Genomic DNA, 24,839 nt, shown 5'->3' on the forward strand with positions numbered 1-24,839 from the left:
TTATTGTGTCATGCCTAAACAATTTGCACAGTCCAAAACATGCTTACAAGACACCATTATTAAAACACAATGACCCAAGACCAGAGGTAGATACTAAACAACAACACTGATGAAACGAACCACCCTGACTCCCAATTTCCACACCGTGTGCGCAGCGGTCCGTCAGCGCAGTACACTACGCCATCGTTCGCTCCCACTCTAGTCAATGCTCCTTTTTCACGGCAAGCGCTGCGCTGCGCTCCGTCTCTGAGGCGTGCCAGTACAGCCGCTACTCTCTGCTCCGTTTCAAATACGCTGTGAGGTTGTTGTTGTTTTTTTTTTTGACAGAGCTTGAAGCATCAAGCTGTACAGAATAGAACGACCTGGACAGGAAGTCAGAGAAGGAAACGCACACGGCGTCCCGGTCATTTTCAAAATAAAACACCACATACAGACTCACGATCTATTTTCCAACCCTTTATCAACATTTTGTCAAAACAGGTACCAAACAAAACAATAAATCAACCTCAGAAAGAAAAAGCAACATGTTGTTTGTACATTTTTCTCTTTATTCTTGTAGTTCTCCTGTGATGTGTGCATGGTGTGATTTGTCGGGGGGGATGATCTATATATCCCTGCCTCTGCTGAATTATTTTTTAACTCCAGTTGGGACAAAATGTGTGTTTTGTGGATGTTGTCACCTCTGACAGGGATAGTCCCCCGCTGAGAGAGGCATAGACAGGTCGGGAGAATCTTTGGAGCAGTCCTCCTGTAAATATCTAGATATTATCTGGAGTGCATATGTGAAAACGGCTTTAGAATAACAAGCTAAGCCTGTCAATGGCAAAAACAAACACTTTGAGTGGACATACTTTGATCGGTGCGTTTGCCCTAAAGCAGCCATTTGCAGCTGCTGGCTGTGGCGATCTATTGAACCAATTCCAAAACTTTTTGTAGCCTACCTATTAGTCATCAAGACACCAAAATATCTAGAAATAATGCCCAGGTTTAAAAAATACTCAAGTTATCCTAAATAGTATACTATTTGTAGAATTAGATTCAAGTGGTGGCTGGTAGCTGACTTGTGTGAACCAAACATTTCAATTATCTCCAAAGCATTGTAAAGTCCAAAAGTAAAAATTTACTGAAAAAATTTCAAAATTCACAACATGTTTATATTTAACAAAAGGTTCTGTTTCAATTATATTTGTTTGCATTTAGAATTTCAAAAACAACATTTTCACTGCGGTCAAAAAATGTTTTGCTCTCCCACTACGCATCTGTATTAACGGGAAGGTCTAAGAATAATCCAGCGGCACCATAAATTATATTCATTAAAGGCTAAAAGGCTTCAAAGTCTATAGGCCCAGTGTTGTTCATCAACATCCCTCCCTCTGTTAATTTTTCAAATCGCACCGTGGATGTATGTATAGTAGCTCATGGCTGCGCTCACCTTCCAGAAACGGATCCAGTGGGGCAGGGCAAGCGCCATCCGATGGAGCAAAACCGTGGCGCTGACGGACCGTACACAAAGTATGTAGAAATTAGAGACAAACATGGCCATCTTATAAACATTTAAATGAAACAAGCGTTCCATCCCGTCATCATCATTGTTCCAAAACATTTCAGGATTCTGAGCGTACATGTCCATTAATCAAAGGTGTTCTTAACTCTTCTCAAAAAGGACATTACAAAAGACAATTAGTTTCATTCTTCACTTCTCCTAAACCATATAGTTCAAACAAGTCTGTGTTCCTCCAGGATTTAAAAAAAATCTGCTATCTTCAAGAGCGAATGGAAGGATTCCTGTTCTAAACTGAGCAACCAAAGATCTCCGACTTCTCGATAAGTTTGCTTTAACAAAGGATTCGGTAACATAATTGTGCTTGTTGTGAATATATGTCTGTAATTTTGGTTTTATCAAGGAATAATTTAACAATTTCTCTTCATATCCAGCAAGTACTAATTTCTCATCATGTTCACACTGCATGGCAAATGATAATAATCCTGCATTGTATATGCTACCTCTTGTGATACTAAAGATACATCATTTATTTTTTATCAAAACCTCAATCGTGGCTAAAAAATTGTATTTCATTCATGTTATAACAACACAATAAAAAACAGATGTGACCCTACACATTACAGGGCAGAATTGAGTCTAAAAATGAGAAAACATTTCCACTCAAATATAAAGGAAGAACATTTTCTTTCAACAACTTCAAGTGAGAAAATATTAACTGCATAAAGATAAAGATAAACTTTATTGATTAGCGCAGCTAATCTTAACATCTTGTTTTTTTTTTTGTGGTTGTCAGGTGATGTTAACATGTAGTTATTAAGAGAAGGAGAATTAACAAGTCCATGATGCAGCTCCACAGTGTGTTCAACAGAGGTCACCACTTTCCTAAACTCTTCTTGCCCTCTAGGCCGCTGGTCACCTGACAGTAAGCTAATAGTCAACTGTCTACTTGAAGAGAGCGGAAACCAGTTTTTACACATTCTTTCAAACAATAAAGTCAGCAGAAATGTAATCCTCTTGATTGTTTTTGTTACACAGTCCTTCTCAAAGCTTAAAAAAAATCCTGCTTTTGCCAGAACCTTATCACAGAGTTATTGTGAGTGTAGGGCTTGTTGATTAGATATTTTTAAGCACCAGCTGTTGGCCATATTTATAACATTTGAAGCCAACTACTTTGTATTGATAGTCAAGTAACCATGGCAGCTATATTAGTTACTTTTTATCTGTAATAAGTATTTTATTTGTGTAGACTTTAATCTGCAAAATGTGTCATGAGTGTTTAAACATTTTCATTCACTACTTCTCTTTGTGTCTGTACTTGAACAGTAAAATGTGATTTTGGCAAGTTTTCATACCGTGCCCTAGCATGGACCCCACTGATCTGCATTCATATCAGTCACTTAGTCCACAAATGGACGATGTGATCCATTCTGGTAACTGTGGATGATTTTGTTATTTCTTAGATGCCAACAACGACCCTTTACCTACTTCCACATACTGTGCAGCTCAGAGGATGAAACTGGCTCATGCTGCGCAGATTCCATGGTTTTTGAAGCGGAGACATTTAGATTAGCGTCATATAGTGGTCCACTGATTAAATTAACCAGACTTTGGGGTCAAGCATACTCGGTTCCAGGCCCGGTTCCCTAGTTTGAAACCACCCTTAGGCTTTAAAGTTTACAACATGCTTCTTGCTTGATTGCTCTACATAATAACTAGTATTCAGTTCTTGAAGAGGACACAGTTGAAAGAGAATAGTCTGGTTGAGACTAAAGCCCTGATAAGAGCTGCGCGTCTCACCACAAACTTTGGTTTAAGATATATTATAATCCCCAGGACTTCCAAAAGTAGTCCTGAATAGAGCTCTACAGTTCTCCAGGCGCCCAAATATCACTGCCTAATTTCAACAGAATAATTCCATCATATTTTAATTGGGCCAAAATAATTACATTCCAATTTTATGCTGCTGTAACATTTGCAGATCCGGCCCCATTAAACCCTGCACTACTTCATTTCTGCAAGGTGAAACCTTGAACAATTAATGGCTCTAGCCTATGCTGAGGTGCAACCATAAAACATTTTTTTCACTTAATGTAATCATAAAATGTGTCAAAAATCTGTTTGGTGCTTTATTAGCCTGTGAAGAGGGATTTTCTGAGTACATCCAATTACGTCGGGACGCACCACCAAATGTCAGTGAGTGCTTCGCAGGACCGCGGCTTCATATTAATGCTTCAATGAGTCTTTGCCACCTATCATGATAATGCACTGAGGGACTGCACATGTAGTGAATTATGAGGACGCTGGAGAAGCATGTGTGTGTGTGTGTGTGTGTGTGTGTGTGTGTGTGTGTGTGTGTGTGTGTGTGTGTGTGTGTGTGTGTGTGTGTGTGTGTGTGTGTGTGTTAGTGAGCAGCTCTGTGTGTTTCACTCTGATGATCCCTAATGAGAAGTAAATGAAGCACTTGTAATGTTGCATGAAGGAGTGAATACCTCGTTACTGCAGGTAGGGTTTAAATATCAACACAAAAACAAAACATCGTAATTGCATGTTGTGTGCGCACAATGAGGTATATATTTATTTATTTGATGAATCATTAATAATTTGTTTTTTAATGGGTTTTTATTTCTGGCCCTAGGCAATAAATCATGAGATCTGAATGACTCTGGTGTTTTTCATATTCACTGGGTGCTGTTTGTTTAAGCTGTAACTGAATTTCTGCAACACAAAAGTAATTGCCCACAATAGATGTGTTACTGAGAAATCAGAAAACTAATGGGTGGAAAATGTTCATTATCTCAAGGAGGGAACCTGCCTCTCAGGTTACTAACTATTAGCATCTTGTGGCCTGGATTGAATGAGATGGTGTAAAGTTTGTACAGAAACTGGTCCTCTTTTTACTTTTTGGTTGTTAACTAAAAAGTGCAGAGGCCTTTCATTATCAGTGCTTGGTATCAGTGACATGAGTTCCAAGTGTCTGTGTGTGACTTGTTTAGACCATCGTCTGTACATAAATATGGACAACTCCTCCCATTGTACAATAATGAAGCCAAAATATGAGACAAGTTGACATATTGCACAAGTGATCGCATTAGGAGGCAGGACATTCGCAGGGCAGACCTGGCAGATGAAACCGAGTGATCATGTCCTGCTCCTTCCTCTAGCCAAAGCACATATTTCACTTAGAAATTATCCATCCAGTCAGTTTGGTCCACAGCAGAACATATGACATATAACTCTCCGTTATGGAAAGTTCAATGACTCTATAGTGTAAGTGTTAATTATTTTTTCTCTTGTTGTTCAATCTACTCTGCTAATCTGTTGCACAGTGCAGCCGTATAGTTGTCAACATAGCTGTCAATCATGATGTTACATCCACTCTTATTCACATCAAATTACTAATTAAAGCAATTCTGCAAAAAAATAACGCTTGGACATAAGTCAGCATTATATTAACTGACTATGGTGAAAGTAACCATTTTTGACCCAAACAAAATTGTATGTGTATTTTAACTCTGTAATTTGACCAGTGTTCCCTTTTTTAACATGGAGGGGGCGGAGCTTATGACCTATAATGCAGCCAGACAACAGGGAGAGCTCCAAATAGTTTGGCCTCACTTTCAGCAAGCGGTTTTGCCATCCTTCTTTTTATACAGTCTGATGTTTGTACATAAAAGGCAGACTTGTAAGGGTCGAGGGATGTGGAATGAAGGGAGGAGGGTAAGGGTAGAGGGATGTGAGATGAAGGTAAGGGTCGAGGAATATAAGATGTGGGATGAAGGGATGAGGTTTAGGGTCAAGGCATGTGAGATGAAGAGATAAATGTAAGGGTTGAGGAATGTGGGATGAAGGTAAGGGCTGAGGAATGTGGGATGTGGCATGAAGGTAGGGGTCGATGGATGTGGAATGAAGGGATGAGGGGAAGAGGGGAAGAGGGGAAGAGTCGAGGGATGTGGGAGGAAGAGATACCGGTAAGGGTCGAGGAATATGGGAAATGGGATGAAGGTAAGGATCAAGGGATGTGGGATGAATGGATGATGGTTAGGCTCTAGGGGTGAATGTATGAAGGGACACGGGTAAGAGAGAGAAGAATTTGTGTTTGTGGTTTACAGATGTACAAGGAGGACAATGGACTGGTGTGCTGATACGGGTTAGTAGACCAAGATACAACTATATTTGACAGCTTACCAAGTTTTGACTGCACACGCTGCAGATAAGACATGTTGTTTGACAGTGTCTGGAATATTTGACTATATGAAAAGTATTTATAGATGATGCAGCTTCTTTGATTTACCCGATGCAGATAAACAACAGAAACGTAATGCATGCCCATATTGGGTAATAGTTTTGCAGTACAGTTTGTGCTCTGCAACAAAAAGTAGGCACATTTAATCTCCATTCTTTAGGCAATCTTTATCAAAGGGTGTGAACAAAAGACAAAGGTTTTGCATGTTTTACAAATCCTTTATCCTTTTTCCTCCTCAGGCCCCTTTCACAACTAAAGCTGGTCAATGAGGCCAATTACCATTTTTATATTCTCTTATATTCCTTCCTTCAAGGTTGTGTTAGGTATTAGATATGACAGACCCAAATCTTAGGGCCAGGTACAGACATAATCAGATCTACACAATATGTATTTTGTTACAGGACTCAAGTGTTATTTATATGTAGCCCTGAAGCAGCTCCCTAACGGCAAATCAATGCATTTTGTTCATTTCTGTCCCCTGAAAGATTACACCAGTTCTTGCATGCTATGTGTTACATCCACAGAGTGTATTGAATTCAGTTATGGATTAAAGTTGATCATACCTTCTGTTGTTTTTTTTCTTTTTATCCATCAGTCATGTAATATAAGTAATACAATATAAAAATTTTATAAGTATGACTAATTACCTTTAATGCTTCTATGTGCTGCCATTAGGCAGCAGAGTCTGGAAACCAAAGACAATATTTGAATTGATTCTGTTTTTAAAAATCCAAACAAAAGACACACTATAATGAAACTTGGGCATTTATCCATTTTAAACTAATATGTGCAATCTGCATCTGAGAGATCTGAAAATGTGCAGAAGTTTCGTCACATTTAATATTGCAATAATTCTGGGATTTATTTGTCTTTTTTCATTTTACACTAAATGAAATAAATTGACAGGTTTTCTCCCTCATGTTTAACCTCTATTGCAAAGTTCACAGCCATAGTATTAATGATCTTCTTGTGGTCATTGATCCTCCATGTTCTTTTAAGCATCTCTAATAACTTAACTTATCATCGTTTTATTGTAATGTAACATTTCTTGAGTTTTGTGTGATTTTTTAAGTCTGCTAGAAAAACGCACAACTTGGGTTTTCCATTACAGTACTTTTGTATCCACCCAAAGAAGGATATGCAACTGCAGCTTTATCACAGGAGTAAAACATGTCTGGGGTCTTATTGATACCAACCCTTGGAGTTGTTGCTATGAAGGAGTTAGCAAAGATGTCATTCAAACACAGGAAAAGCATGGGACAAGATACATTTTTGGACTAATGTTTTAGCTGTCTCTCCACTCTGATTTGCATGTAACATGTAAAAGTGTTGAATGTGACCCAAATTGGCTGAGCCACTGCCGCAAATGTATTACATTGGATGTTAAAGTCCAGCATCGCCATAAAAAGCAGTTTTGATAAAAAAAAATGTATCGGAATTAGCCATTAGGCGTCAGAGCTCTAACAGGAGCCTTCATCATGGGTGATAGTCTTGTCCCTTTTTACGAGACCTCTTTTGGTCAGTCTGCTTTCTCTTCAAAGGGGGATGTCCCACCTACTCATTTTAAACTAAAGACCGATAGTAATGCTAGAGTCTGCTTTTGAGGACTCAAACAATGGCTAAAATCGAAACAGCAGTGCTCCCATGAATTAAGACTTATGACTGGTTTATTGTGTGATCATGTTGCCATTCCGATTATACTGCTTCTCATTTTGTCCTGCTATTTTCATCTTATTATTCCTTATGTTTCTATTATTAATACTTCAATTATTCTCTCAAATCCTCCTGTAGAGAAGTGTTGGGAATTAGCATTTGTGCTACAACACTCAAACAACGTATCTGGTTTGTCCAATGTAATTGTGATGTCCATATCAAATCAAAACCTATCTATCTGTCTGTATTGGTTATCATTTTATTGAAATAACCCAAAAAAGATGAAAGACTCTGTGCATTTCTGGCCAATTCCAAAAGCAAGCAGTAGCCAAGGCTTATCTGCCTCCACACACTTTAGCATTTTTGGCAACGGTAGACACCAATCGATTTCCCACAGCAAGTCCCTCCCTTCTGTCTTTAACATGAATATCAAGCTCCGCGTTAACTATTTGTTGAGTCAGCAAAGCCTAAGTCAATAATCAAATCATGTAGTAAGAACCTGCATTAGTCATACTATAATGCTATAAAGAGCAACACTGACTGTCACAGCTTCAGAAAGCAACACAGCGGTTAGAAAGAAAATATGTTTCTACATCGTTGCTCCTCACTCTGGCCTGATTGGCCCCCAGCTGCCCACCCCCGCCTACTTCCTCTCATGGATCTCCCCTATCTTTCCCGCTGCTGGGCACTTTACAGCCAGCCATAAACAATAAGCAGAGGGCCTGTCAGCGTGCCCACCAATGCAGCACTAGCCGTCTCCGGGGGTCATCTAATTAATGCAGGGGATTATTGCCGGGTCCCTGGGCCAAGGCTGGGCCCCGCTGTCTCTGAATAGGATCATTATGAGAGGTAATGAACAGGGTGAGCAATGAGTTTTGGGCCCACTTGGCAAGGGGCTGCCTCAAATGTCAAATCCACAATGTAATCATCACTTTGTTTGAGGCACTGGGGATGCACTTTATTTGTTTGTATGTAAGCAGTAGAGTGGAAACAGCAAAGATGGAGTCATGAATGGACTCAGCTGGGTGGTTTGGGGAGTTTGGTTACTGGTAAAATCCATTCTCATTGACAAAGCTGATTTAAAAAAAAGGCCCATGTTGATACTCTGACTGGAATACAGCCAATGGGCAGTTTTGCAGTCTCTAGGAGTTTTTTTGTTTTTTTTTAACGATGAGATTAACAAATAAAATGTCATATTTTCAATACAACAAGAACAAACTAAAACAATTTCGTATCTCTACAATATTGATATTAAATGTGAAAGAAATGTGTTTCACTCCTCTAAGTGCTAACTGCAAGGAACACTCCCTGCAAATCTCAGCCAGGCTAATTTATTCAGACGCTTTTTAAACTACAACCTGCACTTCCATATTTTTTCTGTGACTGCCCACGGAGAGTGGTCTCCAGAGAGGTGCCAGATTCAAAATTTCCCGTCCAACATCAGCTAGTGAGTTCATATGTTGGAAGAACAGGTCGGAAAGCAGTGTTACTGTGGATATGTAGGAAAAAGATTTAAATGTGTGCTGTTGGAGTCAGACATTCTGGCGTTGCAACACCAGCATGTGTTACAGTGTAACGAGTTACCTTGTTCATTGGTGACATGCAGCCGAATGTGTCTGTGGTTGTCGTGTTTACAACAGATGTTGAAGAGTGTCCCAATGAATGCTTCTTAATTCAGTATTATTATGATTATAAATACTCATCAGTTGTGGCTATGACAACTACAGATGGATACTGCAGCAAGTCACCAGTTAAAACAGTTACTTTTCAAACCGTAACACCGGGGAGGGGGAGAGCTGGTGGTGCTGCTTAGGTAAAGTAAGTGTGCACCGCTGAACACTGAGGTGGAGTCATTATGCTGCAGTGAATTTCATCGCAAATTTAAACAAACATAAAGTATCTAAGCATTTCTTCTGTGGGCGACAGAAAGTCTGTCATGTCATTTCATCACGTGATCATTGAAAGAGTAGACGCTTTTAGGAATATTTGATTTGATTAAAGATGATTTAAAAATGTAAATGGGATGAGATCAGAAACATGTGTATGGAGGACTAGCTGAAATATGAAATCATAGCAACTTATAATTACAAACCCAACTAAGGATACAACCTTAGTGGGTTATTTTTGAGGGAGCACTCACACTAGTCCAAGTTTCCCAGTACCATGCTGAAGCATGATTGCACCCTCCTCTCCATTCCCCTGCTGACCTGCACTTACACTTCACCTGGACTAACCGGGCCTAAACAAAGTTATCTCTTGTACATAACACCCCATTATGACACATGCATGGCTTTAGAGTCTGTTATCATGAAGCTTGCTTACTATAGTTTACAAGACAAAAAAGTTAAAAAGGGATGTGCGGTTGAGTCTGTGTCCACACATCGACGAACAACAGAGGATGGCAGATATGTTACTGACTTTGTGGCCTATTTGGAGTCATTTTAGTCAGATACAGCCATAACACCCCGGGAGTTATTGATAATGGATTGATTATACTTAATTTCCACGTTGTTACCCGTGTTTATGCTCGTGAATGAGCAACTGTATTGTGCCGAAGAACACCTCTTCAATCCTTGCCAGGGCAAAGGAACTGTACCGGGCCTGAGCACAGAACAGAGCTCTAACACTAGTTCAACAAACTGAACTTTGAGGGTGAATTGGCTTCTGCACAGTACAGATTGCCTAGTGTTTGTTCCCTAAGAGTTAAAAACATTTTTGTTGGTCTGCAATCAGGTTCTTTTCTTAAGTTTAAACCCTCGACGTGACTGATGTACAGCATTCTATGTTCTACACAGTTACTGTGATGTGGATCCATTATGAGGGAATATTGATAGTGCTTGACAAACTTGTGATGTCATTGCAGATGTAGTTTGATCATTTTGGAGTTAAGTCTCAAAAACTGATTTTTTTATTTATTTATCCTCTTGTGATCTGTTGCAGTCATTAAAATGTGAACTTCTTTTAACTTCAGTCTGTCATGTTTGAATCAATAAAGAACACTGATGAAAGGGTTTCTCTCTAATTCAAAGGTCTTACTTGTTTACTGCTGTGTTGCACTATCATCGGTCTAGCCACACAGCCCACCACAGCCTACATTCCCTCTGCTTTTCTGAAGTCTGATCAAATTATAACATTCATTACTGAGGGGTTCTGACTGGCAGTGGGAAGCCAGTATGGGATCATGTTGTCATGACTTGCCTTGTACCTCCGACTGGTTGGTCGGGCACCTTTGCACAATAATAATGGCCTCCTTGATGCCCCTCACTGGTAGGTGAAACCAAGCAGATGGTAACTCATTGTGCATTGGAGGGAGCACTCGTGTCTTTCTACAGTCTCTTAAACATGAGAGCCAGTTGGCAGGAATAAGGCCTTACCAGAAGGAGATGTGGTTATTCTAAGCAGTGGAAAAAAGAGAAAATTCAAAAAAGCACTTCTTTTTTTTTTAAGTTTGTTTGGATTATCTTTAAACTCCACCACACAAATGTTAACTAGACTTAGTGCTTTTAATTCCGCAGGCCACACCTACCCCTTCACACCAATTCACAGACTGATGGCAGGGGCTGCTTTGTTAAGTGACCATCAGAAGTAACTTATCCCATTCCCATTCATACATACACACACATACGCCGCTGAAGCAGAGGGATCAACTTGTGTTTCAGTGTCTTGCCCAAGGACACACTGGAAATGTAGTTGGAGGGGCTGGGGATCAAACCCCAGACCTTCAGGCTACCAAAACTTTCCCAACATAGAAACTTTGTTTGACATTCATGAAGTATCTAGGCTTTGCAGTGATTGCAGCAAATTTGATCTTTGTGTCCGCCTTTTTTGACTTGAAGGACCAGTGTGTAATATTTTAAGGGATTAAGTGTACAATATATAGTATTATATCCATAACTATTACTGCATTAGTGTATAATCAACTGAAAATAAGAAAAGGAACTGTCATAATTCACTGTAATGTTTCTATGAATCTCTCTAAACACATATACTTGGCTTTTCAAGTGAATAAGAGCTGACACTGATTGGCTCGATAACAGTTTTGCATAAAACAACAATATATTAGCAACTTGCATCTTAAAGTATGGGTTATGTGGCTTTTTTTGGTTTGGTTAATGTATAGTCTGCATCTATCCATCCATCAATCCATCCATCCTTGTATCTATCTAGTGTTTCCCTGTTTCCCTGTGTGTACCTGCATGATTTCTTTGTGTCTCCTCCCACTTTCTGTCTTTGTGTATGTCTGTGTCCCTGGAGCAGCTTCACCTCTACTCATGGTCAGATAATTCCATCTCCATCAGTGGTGAATAATAATTGGCCACACACTGTACTATCTTAGTCAGCGTTTACTGCCAAGCCCAGTAATCAACCTCACTGAACTCATTATGTCTTTGTGTCTGCTTTTTCTGTGCCAATATTTACTCAGAACTCAATCTTGTAACCAAGGAAATCATCAGAAATTGTTCTCTAGATAGATAGATGAGATACATCTCTGGGAGCAGATGCTGGTTTTTCAGTAATTCTGGTAAAGCCAGCAGTAAGTGTTAAACCACTTCCAGCAAAGACTTCCGTTTCTGTAACTTTAATGCCGTCATTTCTATGTCCATTACATCCTGTAATCCTGAGTGTCTCCTGTTCATTCGTATTTCATGAGTCTCAGGTAAAGAGTAGAGGAAAGTTGCACATAGGATTCAACGTTATGAGCCCAAAAAAGAAACACCTTTCCTTGTGATTTACTTGCAATAAATGGCTCTAAAGCTTGCTGAATTACACAGAAATTGCAGATTTGTAAAAAGTAAAAAAACGCAAGCCTTGGCAGGTCACTCTAAATAGGAGAATAAAACATATTTTAAAATGTTTGTTTGTTAAATGGAGGTGGGATTGATCATTTCTGATGTTTTTCAGGAAGTTGGATAGTATAGACACTGATTGGATTTCGTGACAGCAGATTTGTTGCTCAAGTTGAAATATTTCCCTCTTTCCTGGCTACCATTTCAATAGCACGGATTGCATTTTGCCTGCTTTGGGTGTCCATACAGACAGTTTTTACTGCACATACCAAAGCATGCTGAAACCTACTTGGTCAATACAGCTCGGACTACAAACTAGTACAAACAGAGACAAGAACTATTCCCAATGCTGGAAAATCCAGACCTCTAAGTAGACCAGACCCTCTAGGTATAAATGACTTAGAATCATCAAATAATAAAGAGAGTCATTTCAATACCTTTGTTGATGTGCATCTATTAGCACCCAGTTTTTTTTCACTCGCTTTGAACTATTCATTTAAACCATTGAAATAGAACCCAATGTTTTTATTGTGTAGAGTACATACTCCACATGTTTACGCTGCTGATTTATGAATCACTTCCTACAAGACACAACTGTGCTCCTGAATGCTGAATGTATACAGAAGCATGAAATGTTAATTTGGAACACTGGGACTGTCGCCATATGTGCATTGTAAACAAACCACACTTACTTTGAAACAGCTTTCGTATATTTCATACAGGTGTTTGATGCCTTACAGTCCACAAACTAGCTGTTTACCACCCTCTTCAGTTGTTGCACACATCTGGGTCCTCTTTTTTTCGTGTTTAAAATACTTGGTAGCAGCCGTGTGAGTTCTCAAAGCTATGTGTTTTGTGTTTTTGGGCACTACCCTGGGCGCTCCAAGGTCTCTGTTTAAACTGCAGTGCACAGAGTCAGCCTCAGACAAAGAAAAACACTGCAGCGCCTGGAAAGACGTGCACATTTTCCACTGAGAGCTGTTTACTTTAACTACATCCTCCATACAGAATGAGACCGTTGGATTTTTCCCTTCACAAAATAAATAAACAGCACATTTCTCGGATTTAGCAGTGCATTTACAAAAGAATCAATCAAGACAGGTGCACTCTAAAGTCAAGACTTCGTCATGATACATCCATAAATGACATTCTAATCAGAGATAATGTAGCAATAACATAAAGACAGCAGCCCAAGTGTTCTTTTCCCTCAATATCTCTGAGTTCCTTCCTTCAGAATCTACAAGTACCCCCAGATCAGCTGGGAGATGTAATCCCTCCAGCGTGTCCTCAGTCTGCCCCGAGGTCAGCCAGTCATGCCTGGAACACCTCCAAACTCAGACACCCAAGGGAACCTTTAACAGGTGTCGGAACCTACCTTAAGACAGAGCTCTCACTCACTATTCACTCACCTTCGGGCAGCCATATGAAGCCCCAAAGTGTCCTATATAAAATAAAAAAAAACTTTAATGAGTGAACTCATTTAAGAACTTATTGAGTTTCAATATTATCCCTTTTAAAGGTCTTTAAAGCTTGTTCATTACTCCTAGCAAATTCAGCCAGTTAGCACCTGTTAGCATAATGCCCACGCCTAGGCTAATTGTTGCTGCATTGGGAACCATTGTGTTGTACAGTAATGTGCATTTATCTGAGTCAGGGAACCTCCCAGACAGTTGGCCTGCTGGATCCAGGGGAATGGATCTCATAAAATGCAGATTGCCAGATTGACAATGACTGTCTTAGTGCTAGATGAGATGAGACATTATGTAAATGATGCACCCTGTTTCACTCAGGCGTGTGTGTCAGAGAGGACAGACATGAGTAATGTAAACAGCGACTGCAGATACTAAATGCTGGATGGCTGACAAGCCAGGGTGACACATACAAGATTTCATATTTACAGGAGATAAATTAGTTTTCCTTCTTTCCATTGCTGGACCTTGATACTATTTTGTGTGGGTGAGCTTGTGTAAGCATGTCTATTGTTTTTTTGATAGTCCTATTATTTAGTACATTTTTGTGTACACTTTGATTACACTGCTAGTAAGTTCAGAGTACCTACTACTTTTCAAGTGTTTTCTAAATAACACTGTGTACAAAACACTTGTTTTTAGACACTATTAAGCACAAATACATAGTTTGTTCTCAAACCTGAAAAGCACTATATGTGCACTATACAGACAAACACACAATTTGTACAGCATGAGGGCCCGTGTCCACTAAGGCCCTGGGCAGCTGTGGCTCAGTGTTATTATAGTGTCAGACTCTACTGAATAAGCAGCTCAGGGGTGGCTGTGGCACAGTGGCAGAATCTGTCATCTCTCAACCACAAGGTTGGGAGTTCGAACCCCAAAATCCATATTTCAAAGTGTCCCTGGACAAGGCACTGCACTGGAGTGGTGTAGAGAGTAGCATGTGAGTGTGTATGAATGGGATTAGTTAATACTGATGGACACTTAGCAAGCATCTGCCTTCAGAGTGTGAATGTAAAATGCACTTTAAGTAGTCATAAGACTAGAAAAGGGCTATACAAGCTCAAGTCCATTTACCATTATGGAGCAGGCTGATGTGTGTGTGTTTATGTTGTAGGGGAGGAATGTGGTTTCAGAAAGAAAACAGTATAGTTTCCTTCATCATAACTGTTAAAGAATACTTGGTGATTCCATAGACGTTCATAAAAAAATAGAAATGCAAACACTTATCAGTAGCTACAATGTGTATGCTTACCAGCTTCAATTTTCCCTGAACAATATTTCCCTTGTAAACATGTCCACATGTGCATCTGCTGTTGAAATCCATCCTTATCTGGACAGCTTATCTTGCATTGTTATACAAAGTACCAGAGCAAACAGTTACTCCTGAAAAAGACGGTCAGCCGTGCAGAGAAGCAGGGAGAAGTGTCTACCGTGTGTACATTTTTTCAAGTAGGTGTGGCAATGAAATCTTGACATACTTGCATTTAAATATGACCATGTTTCTGCTTGTATTCCACATCTTTTGGTATGCTCCCTTTTCGCCATTCAGACCGGTTTCCTTTTTGCATTTCTTTGTTACCAAGGCTGTTAAACTGAGAGGCACACCAAAGTTTAACCGCAGCTTCTCATGCTAGAAGTTGTTACCTCTGTGGGAGATAAAATGATAATTCAAACATTTATTCATGAGCTGTACTTAAACCATCAAAACCTATTCCATTACTTTAAAAATAACATCTTCTTGAGGATCAGTTAATACTCCAACAGGAAAAAAAATATATAAATATATATAATTATATATATAATAAAGAAGGGTTGTCAAAGTTAACATGTGGAAAACTGCAACTTAAGAGTCAGTTTGAGAATATAGTTTGTTACTATACTTTTGTGGTGGTTCCATTTGGATGAGAAGATTTACTTTTCAAAAGCTTCTGTGACCAGATATTGATTAGGCCATTATAATCTAATGGAATTGAACCACACCTGCTGTTTATTACAGCTACCTTTCAAGCTGTTTTGAGTGTTTGAGTCTGGAATGAGATGGAGTGCCAACTTAATTCCAAAGCATGCAAACCCTTCTTGCTATGATGGTTCTCTACCAATGCTCTCCATACAGCATAGTACCTGCACGTTCTGAGAGTACTTCACCATCAGTGCTGCTTCAACTGAGGATGTCTGCCAAGTGTGTACCAGTCAAGTCAGGAGGGATGATAAACATATATAAACATCTCAAATTTAACTCTCAAATCAAGCAAATCTCAAGGACAGCCTATTTTCACCTTCTTGATATATCTAAGATCAGGCATATCCTGTCGCAAAATGATGCAGAAAAACTAGTTCATTTGTTACCTTGGATTACTGTAATTCTCTTTTGTCAGGGTGCTCTGGTAAGTCTCTAAAAACTCTTCAACTAGTGAATGCTGAATGCAGCTCGTGCACTGACTAGAACTAGGAAAAGGGACCACATTACTCCTGTGTGGGCTTCTCTGCACTGGCTCCCTATAAAATCTAGAATATAATTTAAAATCCTTCTTCTCACTTACAAAGCTCTAAATGGCCAGCCACCATCTTATCTTAAGGAGCTACTAGTGCCGTACTAGCCTTCAAGAACATTAAGGTCCCAGAATGCAGGCCTGCTCGTGGTACCTACACTCTCTAAATGTACTATGGGAGGTAAAGCCTTCAGTTATCAGGCTCCTCTCCTCTGGAACCATCTTCCAGCCAGGGTACGGGAGGCAGACACACTCTGTGTTTTTAAGAAAAGACTTAAAATTTCCTTTTTGATCAATCTTATAGTTAGGGCTGGCGCTGGTGTAGACCAGCTCCTAGTTATGCTGCTATAGGCTTAGACTACCGGGGAGCTGGCACCTTGAGCTCCTCTCTCTCTCTCTCACTGTGCATATACAGTACATCATATTACTGCATGTATCTATCTGTAAATCTCAGTCAGTAACGACCTACTCTCCTGGGATGCTCCTCAAGATCATTGGTTGACGGCCTGCTTTTTGTAACATAACAATGAGTAAGGTCTTTTACCTGCTCTTTTGTAAAGTGTCTCGAGATAACACTTGTTATGAGTTGACGCTATACAAATAAAAATTGATTGATTGATTGATCTGCAAAACAGACTCACATGTTTTTCAAGCAATAAGCGGAGACTTATAAACAACCGCCACCCAAACAACTTCAACAAGTACCTCTACTGCTTCTTCTTTATGTCACCTATCACATCTAAAGCAGCATTTCCTCCTAAGCGAAACACTGCAAGTCAAACACACAGTGGGAGACCTGATCTGCCTTGATGCGTTACCTTGCTCAGTATAGTATAACACAAAGGTTTCCAAGAGCTATGTTTGTCCCCACTGCAGGGTACCTTCTCGTTTACATAATCCTTGCAAAAATGTGCCAGAGCTCTGGAAAAGGTGTCAACAAAGGTCAAAAAGGAAAAAAAAAAAAAATCCCTGCTATGCAACACATGTCAGACAATTGATTGAGGTCGTTTAACTTGCAGATGCATGTCCTTGTCTCACAGGCTGCTGGATAAAACTAGCCACACCCGATGTGTCCCAAGCATTCAGCCGTTATTCTCATCATGAAGGTGATAAATTATTCGTTAGAAACAGTCTAAACTATGTAAGAGATTTAAAAAACAGAAACAGCCTATACAACTAATCAAAACCACAAGAAAACTAGGTCAGACACTTTTTTCTTTAAAGGTCACACGTTAAACTCCCTTTCAACCAGTTTAAATAAGTCCTAGAGGTCCCCAAACATGTCTGTGGACTTTTTTCTTATGAATCCACTCTGATCCTGTATTTGATCATTAATAACAACCCCTCTATTTCAGCCCTGCTCAGAACAGGCTGTTTCTGTGTCTGTAGCTTTAAATGCAGGTGAGCTGTGATTGACCACACACCTCTGTAAGGGTTTTTTTGGGGGTGCTTTTTTGCACCATTCCCAGTTGTTTACAGCAAGAAGGCAGACTCAGAGGGCAGAACAAAAACCTAGCTGTGGGAGTGTCACCCACCTTGGGGAGGATTTACTGTCCTTTGTGATGTCATGAAGGGAAAATCTCCAAACAGCCCGTTAATAATTGGGGGATTAGTAGACAGACTAATGACACATACTTGTGTTAGAAAAACATGAAGTGTATTTTGCATAATATGTGACCTTTAAATCAGACTTATCTAATACTAAAGGTATAATATGTGTGACACACTGAAACGTGTTGTCACATTTTGAAATTGTGTTTGGTTATTTTTATATGAATAATATTAAACAAACCTATCAGTGATTTTGTGAAATAAGTTATTTTGATATTGTTCATAAATATGCCACAAGGGGGCAGCATCTTCAGCATCGGGCTTTGTATAGTCTTTGTTGCACTCTGCTTCAGTCTGGCAGAAGCGAGAGAAGAGTTAACAACTTTAGCCGACTCAGTGTGCTTTCTTTGTCTTTTACAGGTTAGTAATCAAATTAAAAAATAACTTTCACAATATGTTTCATATGTAATTCCAGTAAATGTTTTTACTGGTTTTATAACATTTTGTTCGTTCTTACAAAGAGTGAAAAACGTTTGGAGTGCTAGCATGCTAAGTAAAGGGCCTCGTGCATTACCGCAACTTTCAGTTTCACTCCCTTCTGATTTTTAGTTGGTTAAAAACACAATAAATAGATAATTATGTACAAAATTTTGAGTTTTGTATCAGTTAAATGTTATTTGCTTATCTGGTAGCTCTGTCAGTTAACATGAGTTTTTCCTATTGAAAATGCAAAATGCTAATTGAGGTAATTTTACCATAATGTGCTTGTATTTACTTTGATGCTTGTTTGAACAGTAAAATGAGATTGTGCATTAAGTGTATTCATGTGTCTGAAATGCATTTAAAGAAATAACATATTTAGTATGTTTTGGTATTTAAACATTTGTTTAATAAAATTCTGGCAGAAGCGAGAGAAGCGATAACAAACAGCAGACTCAGTGTTCTTTCTTTGTCATTTACAGACCTTCTTCAAGCTGTTAGCAGGTTCCATCCTGTACCTGTTATGCAACATTTTGAATATGAATATAATAGATATATCCTTACTAAATATTTTGTTAAGTAATGACATTCTAAAAAAAAAAGAGTGAAGCCAAACTCCCTCTGGGTTTGTTTTTCTCAAGAACTGTGTTCACACTGCAGTTCCTTCAACTTGCTTACGTTTCGCTCAGAGGCTCAGACATCTTTCATGCATTAACAGTTGCATGAATCCCTTCCTCTCCAACTGTTAGCCTTGCCACATTGTGCGGGAAGAGAGACAGCTCGGCAAACTCATGGAAGGTGTATGTCGTTATACAATGGTGAAGTTTCACCACAGGATTCCAATTCATGGAGAACTGACAGACTTTGTGTGTTTGGTCTTTAAGACTTCAAAGAAATAGGAACTGAAAAAAACTTTGGGCTGCATATCTGGATGGAGATCAGTCCTTAAAAAATGGCTGCTCGCAGTCAGAACACTTAGGACGGAGGGTTGTGGGGGAGGGGAAGCGGTGTGATGAGGCAGAGAGGACAAAGCTTTGTTGTGGTCTGCTAATCTGGTACGAAGGTTCAACGAGAGTGGACATCTACTCTGTAAATCTCACAAGATACCGTTAAGTTAGATATATTCAGAGTAGTGGTGTCACTGGAAAAATGGTAATACTATGGAACTTAGAGGGCCCATTTTCAATGAATTCTATTCATATTTTAGTGTAAATTTCAATGCATGAATTTTGGTATGGAGGTATGACTCATGACTCTCTTATCAGGTATGTGTCACACTTCAGTAAGGCCTTTTTCATGATCTTAATACGTCCTTTACATTTACACACAATCCAATGGGGCCAGGACTGCTTTTTCAATGTCTGACATTATGTTGCATCTTATTCTTGCCATCCAAGAATAATGGCTTCCGGCCATATTTGTGTTTGTGTGCGTTATGGACCTTGAGAGTTATAGAATGATATGTTTGACCAGGTTGTCCTTGAGTCCTTGTTCCGAGACTCAGTGATGTTTCAGCATTATGTTGCCAGTCTGAATGCTCTTCCTTCAAGGCTTGGGCCCACAAACAATAGTCACTGACTTAACGCCACAGTGCACATGGACTATTCTACATAACTGATTCAAGCCTTACTCATGAAGGCCCTGACAGACCGCAAAGAACTGGTGGCGACGAATGCTGCCTGTGGCGTCGGCGCACAACGCCTTTTGCCTTGACCAAAAAGTTGCACTAGAAAACACCACAAAGACTACAGCAAACGACCAACCACCACGTACGTTCTGCTCATGGGTGAGAGGAAATAACTCTCCATGCCAGCAGGTGGCGGTAGTCTTTATGTAATCGTCATTTCAAAAAGGGGAAACCGGAAAAAGGACGAGGAGGAACGCGGTTAAATAAACCTTTGTTGTGATACGAGAAGACAATTTTCTCACCGCTGTCACTCAACACTCGTAATGTAGGAACTTCTAATGGAGAATAATGTCTGATAAAGAGTTGAAAATGGCGCTGTCGTTGTCAGCCCTTGGTTTTTTATTAGTGGAACAAGAAGAGAGGAGGTGCTTCCGTATTTCTTCTTGTGCACTGGCTCTTCTGTTTCGCTTAACTGAACAGCCAATCAGAGAGATTCCTACCCCCCAACCGTGCCAGTTGTTGCTGGAACCCGATCAACTCAGGTGTGATGTCATTACCGGCGCCGACTTCCAGCTTCAGAGGTTAATGGAACACACTATTATACAGAGATTAATCTTCACAGGACCTGGGTGTACTCTGACCCCCTTTGCTGTTCCCAGATGCCCAGAAGTGGCAGCAACAATCCTCATGTGTCTGCACAGAAGGCGTTGCTGACAGCTCTTGAGACAGAGGCAGATCCAGCGGCTCAGTCATTCACTCTCAGCTGTATATGTTGAAGGACTTGCAAGATTGCAAAGAAGAGATGGTATTTGTGTGAGGATTGAGCTTTTCTATCCTCTTTGATGCTTCGCGAGAGTCTCTTGAGGATGTGGTGAATAACCTGTAGGAGGATGAGGCAGCAAAAGCTCCGGCAGAGGCACTCAAACATGTAACATGACTGCAGTAGATGTTTAATGTACCCTTCAGACAGCCTTTGCTGATCCCTCTGGATTTTCATGTGTGACGGCTGTGCATCACCAGAAGCTTAATTCTTAACATAATGAGAATATGATAGGGTGGTGGGGTTAGGAGAGAGATGTGATGTCAGGGTTTAATCATATCACGTTACATCAACATCTTCAGGTGATTAAGAAGCCTGCTGCAATGGAAGCAGTCAGTTTAATTTGGTGCATTAAAACATGCTGCAGTGTATAATGTGTTTTAAAGATATTCAAACATCTTTAAAGTCATCTGCAAGTGTTTATAAAAATGCACACTGACAGCTTTGAGCCAAGTGTAGAAATTTCGCTGATTCACCCTAAGGGGAGGACTGCAATTACAGGTTAAAAGGGGGAGTGCATCATCAGTGGAGCACGGCATGTTTTCTGCTGCTGTTTGAAGATAGACTGCAGGCATTTATTGGCTTTCTGGAGTGGCGTCATGTGGAGAAAAATTTAGGCCACACACAATTAGATCAGAGGCATTTTGTGGTGTTGTGAAACTGCGAAAAAGACAAAGGTGAAGCAGAAAGAGGAATTTAGTGGGTCATATACTGTATGTAATCTCACTTTTACGACAGTTGCTGATGCCAACATAAACACTTGTGTGACCCGTCCAGCAGGGCTGAGTGGATTTTTATTTAAGGCCAGAAAAGGTCTCAGTGTTTTAACATTTTAGAGCACATAAATGTAGAACTGAATCTTTTCAATGACTGGTTTTAAACATGTTCTTTAATGACAGAATAAAAGGATACAGACAGAACTTCGTATAGGTATTCATCTGTGCTTTTATATCAGTATTTGTTTGCAGACTCATATTCAGCAGAAAGTAGAGTTCTGCAGATGCTTGACAGCAGGCCGTATGCTTCTAGATGTAGTCAGCTGTGCTGTTAGAAAACATGTCTCCCCTTGGGCTGGGCTAGGTATGAGGTCATGCATTAAAAGCTTAAAAAAAACATCTCAATGAACCTGGTGTAAGTTCTTTGCACATGGAAAAGAGACAAACTTGCTGAGTGGGACATGAGGTGATGCTCTAAAATCCTGGAACCATTCTGTGACCTCTCATAAAAAAAAAATATCTGTTCAAGAAGCCGATTCCAGACGTCTTGGAATTTGTAAGCATGTCCAGGAAAGAGATATTTCCCCTGTTCTTCATTCATCTCAGAAAAAATCATTGTACTTCTGTCTGTTTTGCTGTGTTGTTGTAAATGATTGAATTGTTTTTAGTGGTGTGCTCTGTATTTGGGTTTGTTGTTGTATTCATTTGTGTTGGGCTAGGGTTAGGGTTATGTGTTTTTGGTTTTTGTTCTATTGCTGCATCAGGTTTTGTGGTTTTATTTGGTAGTTTGATTAATTTATTAGTATTCCATTGTGCTGTCAAATTCAGTTGTGTTGCTGCTTTTGGTTGTGCTCTCGAATCTGATTTTCTTTTATTTGCATTTGGTTGTATTGTTGGCATCTTGGTGTCTTCTTATAATTCATAGCTTTCATGTGACATCACAAACTTACTGAACTTGCCACCTGGCTGGCAAGAAAGGCTGCCAATTTTTCACATTCTCAGCGACATGGTTTTGCTCCATCGAATGGAGTGCCCTGCCCCACTGGGTCCGTTTCTGGAGCGTGAGCGCAGCTGTAGACACATCACGGGACAACTACGAGATCACTTAGAATGAAGAGAGAAACAAACATGTTACTTTTTCTTTTCTGAGGATGATTTGTTGTTTTTTTCGGTGCCTGTTTTGATTTAATGTTGATAAAGTGATGGAAAATATGATCAAGAGTCCGTATATTATGTTTTATTTTGAAATTGACCGGATGACCAGCTTGATGCTGATCTGTCGCAAATAGACTAGCAGCGTATTTGAAATGGAGCAGAGCGTAGAGGTGCCGCTTCTGCATGCCCTGAAGACAGGAGCATTGACTAGAGTGGCAGCAAACGGCGGCGTAGGGCGGTGGCACGCACAGAATATGAGGATATGGATAGTTACTGCCGCATGCTACAGATAAGTTATCAGTCTCAGATGTCGCCTACGTGTTTTCTCTTTTCTTTAAATTAAACTCAGTTGCATATGAATGTGATGCACTAACTGAGGAAGAGACAATTCCAGGTTCCTCAGAGAGGAGGAGCATTGCAAGGTACTTTAGAAAATTACATTTGTTATAATAGAAAAGCGGATAATTTAGCAAGCTAGCACATGCTATTTGCTGGTGTTTGACACCTGCCTGTCCAACAGAGAGCAGGCCAAGTGTGTCCAAGTGTGAGAGCTAACTCAAGGTACATTTTGCTTTACAATGACTCTTCTTTTTCACTATGCCCTTTTTGCTGGTACGCATGGCGTCTGAATGCTGAATTGTATCAACTCCCAAACTCGAGTGCGCTGTAATTGAATGAGGGAAACAAACCAACTCCCAACCTCGCCCAAAGTCAACCAAAACATCACAATACAGGCAGAGGACAGGCTCTCTGCAGACGCAGTCACCACCACACAGGTATGGAGGCCCATAAGTGATGATTGAGTGACATTACTTTTATATAAGTCTATTGTATATTTCTGAGAAAAAAGCTTCTGACTCTGGGTGTATTCACACCTACCTTGTTTAGTTCGATTGAAACAAACTAAAACCCTGGTGCGGACCTTTTGGGTAGGTGTGAATACAAACCGTCAAACTCTGGTGCACACCAAACAGCCGAACCAAGACCCAGCCGAAGAGGTGGTCTTGGTTCGCTTCCAAACGAACGATCATTTGAGATGTGAAAGCGACCGGACCTCAGTCCGACCCAGTTCTAAAAATCATACGCCTTTATGGACGACTTTTGCCACGAGCATTATGGGAAATATGGTTTGTGCTTTTGCATATAATAACATTAATTATAACAAAAATATCCCTTTAATTTACCCTTTTAGGAATTCAAAATGAACTAAAAGTCCCAAACAAACGAAATACGCAATATGATCTACAAAAGTTTAGTTCAAATTGTCTTTTTAGATCAAAGAAAAAGAAGGAAGCCATCGGCTGACGTGGCCGCTCGCTCATCCAAAACAAACTCAATCCATCCAAAAAAGCAACAAAAGTAATCCAACAAAGGTAGTCGATCGATCACTGGTATACCAGAAGAAAATACAAGAAAATAAGAAGCGATATCAGCAGGGTCTGGGAGGATGAATAATCCGGTCAGTTGGACCGTCTTTGTCTAAGGCCTTATCCTGCTTATCCCGTCGCGGGTGAGGAGACACAGAGGGAATCGTCTATATTTCAGACACTTTCACAGGCGTTTCAGCGCTCTTTTCTTTCATTATCCAACACTTTTAAACCACACAGACTCTGAACATAACAGCAGCTGCAGTAACGTTTTCCTGGCGCTTCACTTTTCGTTATTTTCCCCCGCGGCACTCTGATTCTCCTCCCTTTCCCTGCGCCACATCCTGCCTTTATAACCTCGGCCATATTCATCATAACACCGGTTGATTGCTCACACATACATTGTTTTACACAATGGAATATTTTCGTACCTATATTATATATATAATATTTTCAATAACAATGGACCTACTTTTTGTTATTCTTTGAAACATTTTTGCAATAATTAATATTTTTTACAGACACTCCATTATTATGTGGCACTGTCACAGTAGCCTATCAAACGCTCTTGCTTCTCAAAATGCTCAATACCTGGACAACGAGTGCAGCACGCAAGATCTCCATGATTGTTTACTATCACTTTGCGATTACCCCGCCCCAGATCTTTTTTTTCCAACGATTGAATGATCTTTGCACTCTTGTTTACAAATTCTGGGCCTCTTGCGAAAAGTGCACTGTGAAAACGAACCGCACCAAACCAAAAAAGAAACACTGTATTTGGTCCGGACCAAAGAAAGCGAACTAAAGGACTTTCCTGGTGTGAATTAAACACTCTATCTTAATGCTCAAAATACCTTGCCTGCCCATTCAAGTACACTCGTCGTCTGTGTTGAGAAGGAGCGCAAGCCATCATTAAGTGCAGGAAATGTGCTTAAAAAGGATATTGCCCATTGATAGGATAAATGACCACTCATG

This window comes from Labrus bergylta, chromosome 20 (genome assembly GCF_963930695.1).
Source record: "Labrus bergylta chromosome 20, fLabBer1.1, whole genome shotgun sequence".
In the NCBI taxonomy this organism is placed as follows: domain Eukaryota; kingdom Metazoa; phylum Chordata; class Actinopteri; order Labriformes; family Labridae; genus Labrus; species Labrus bergylta.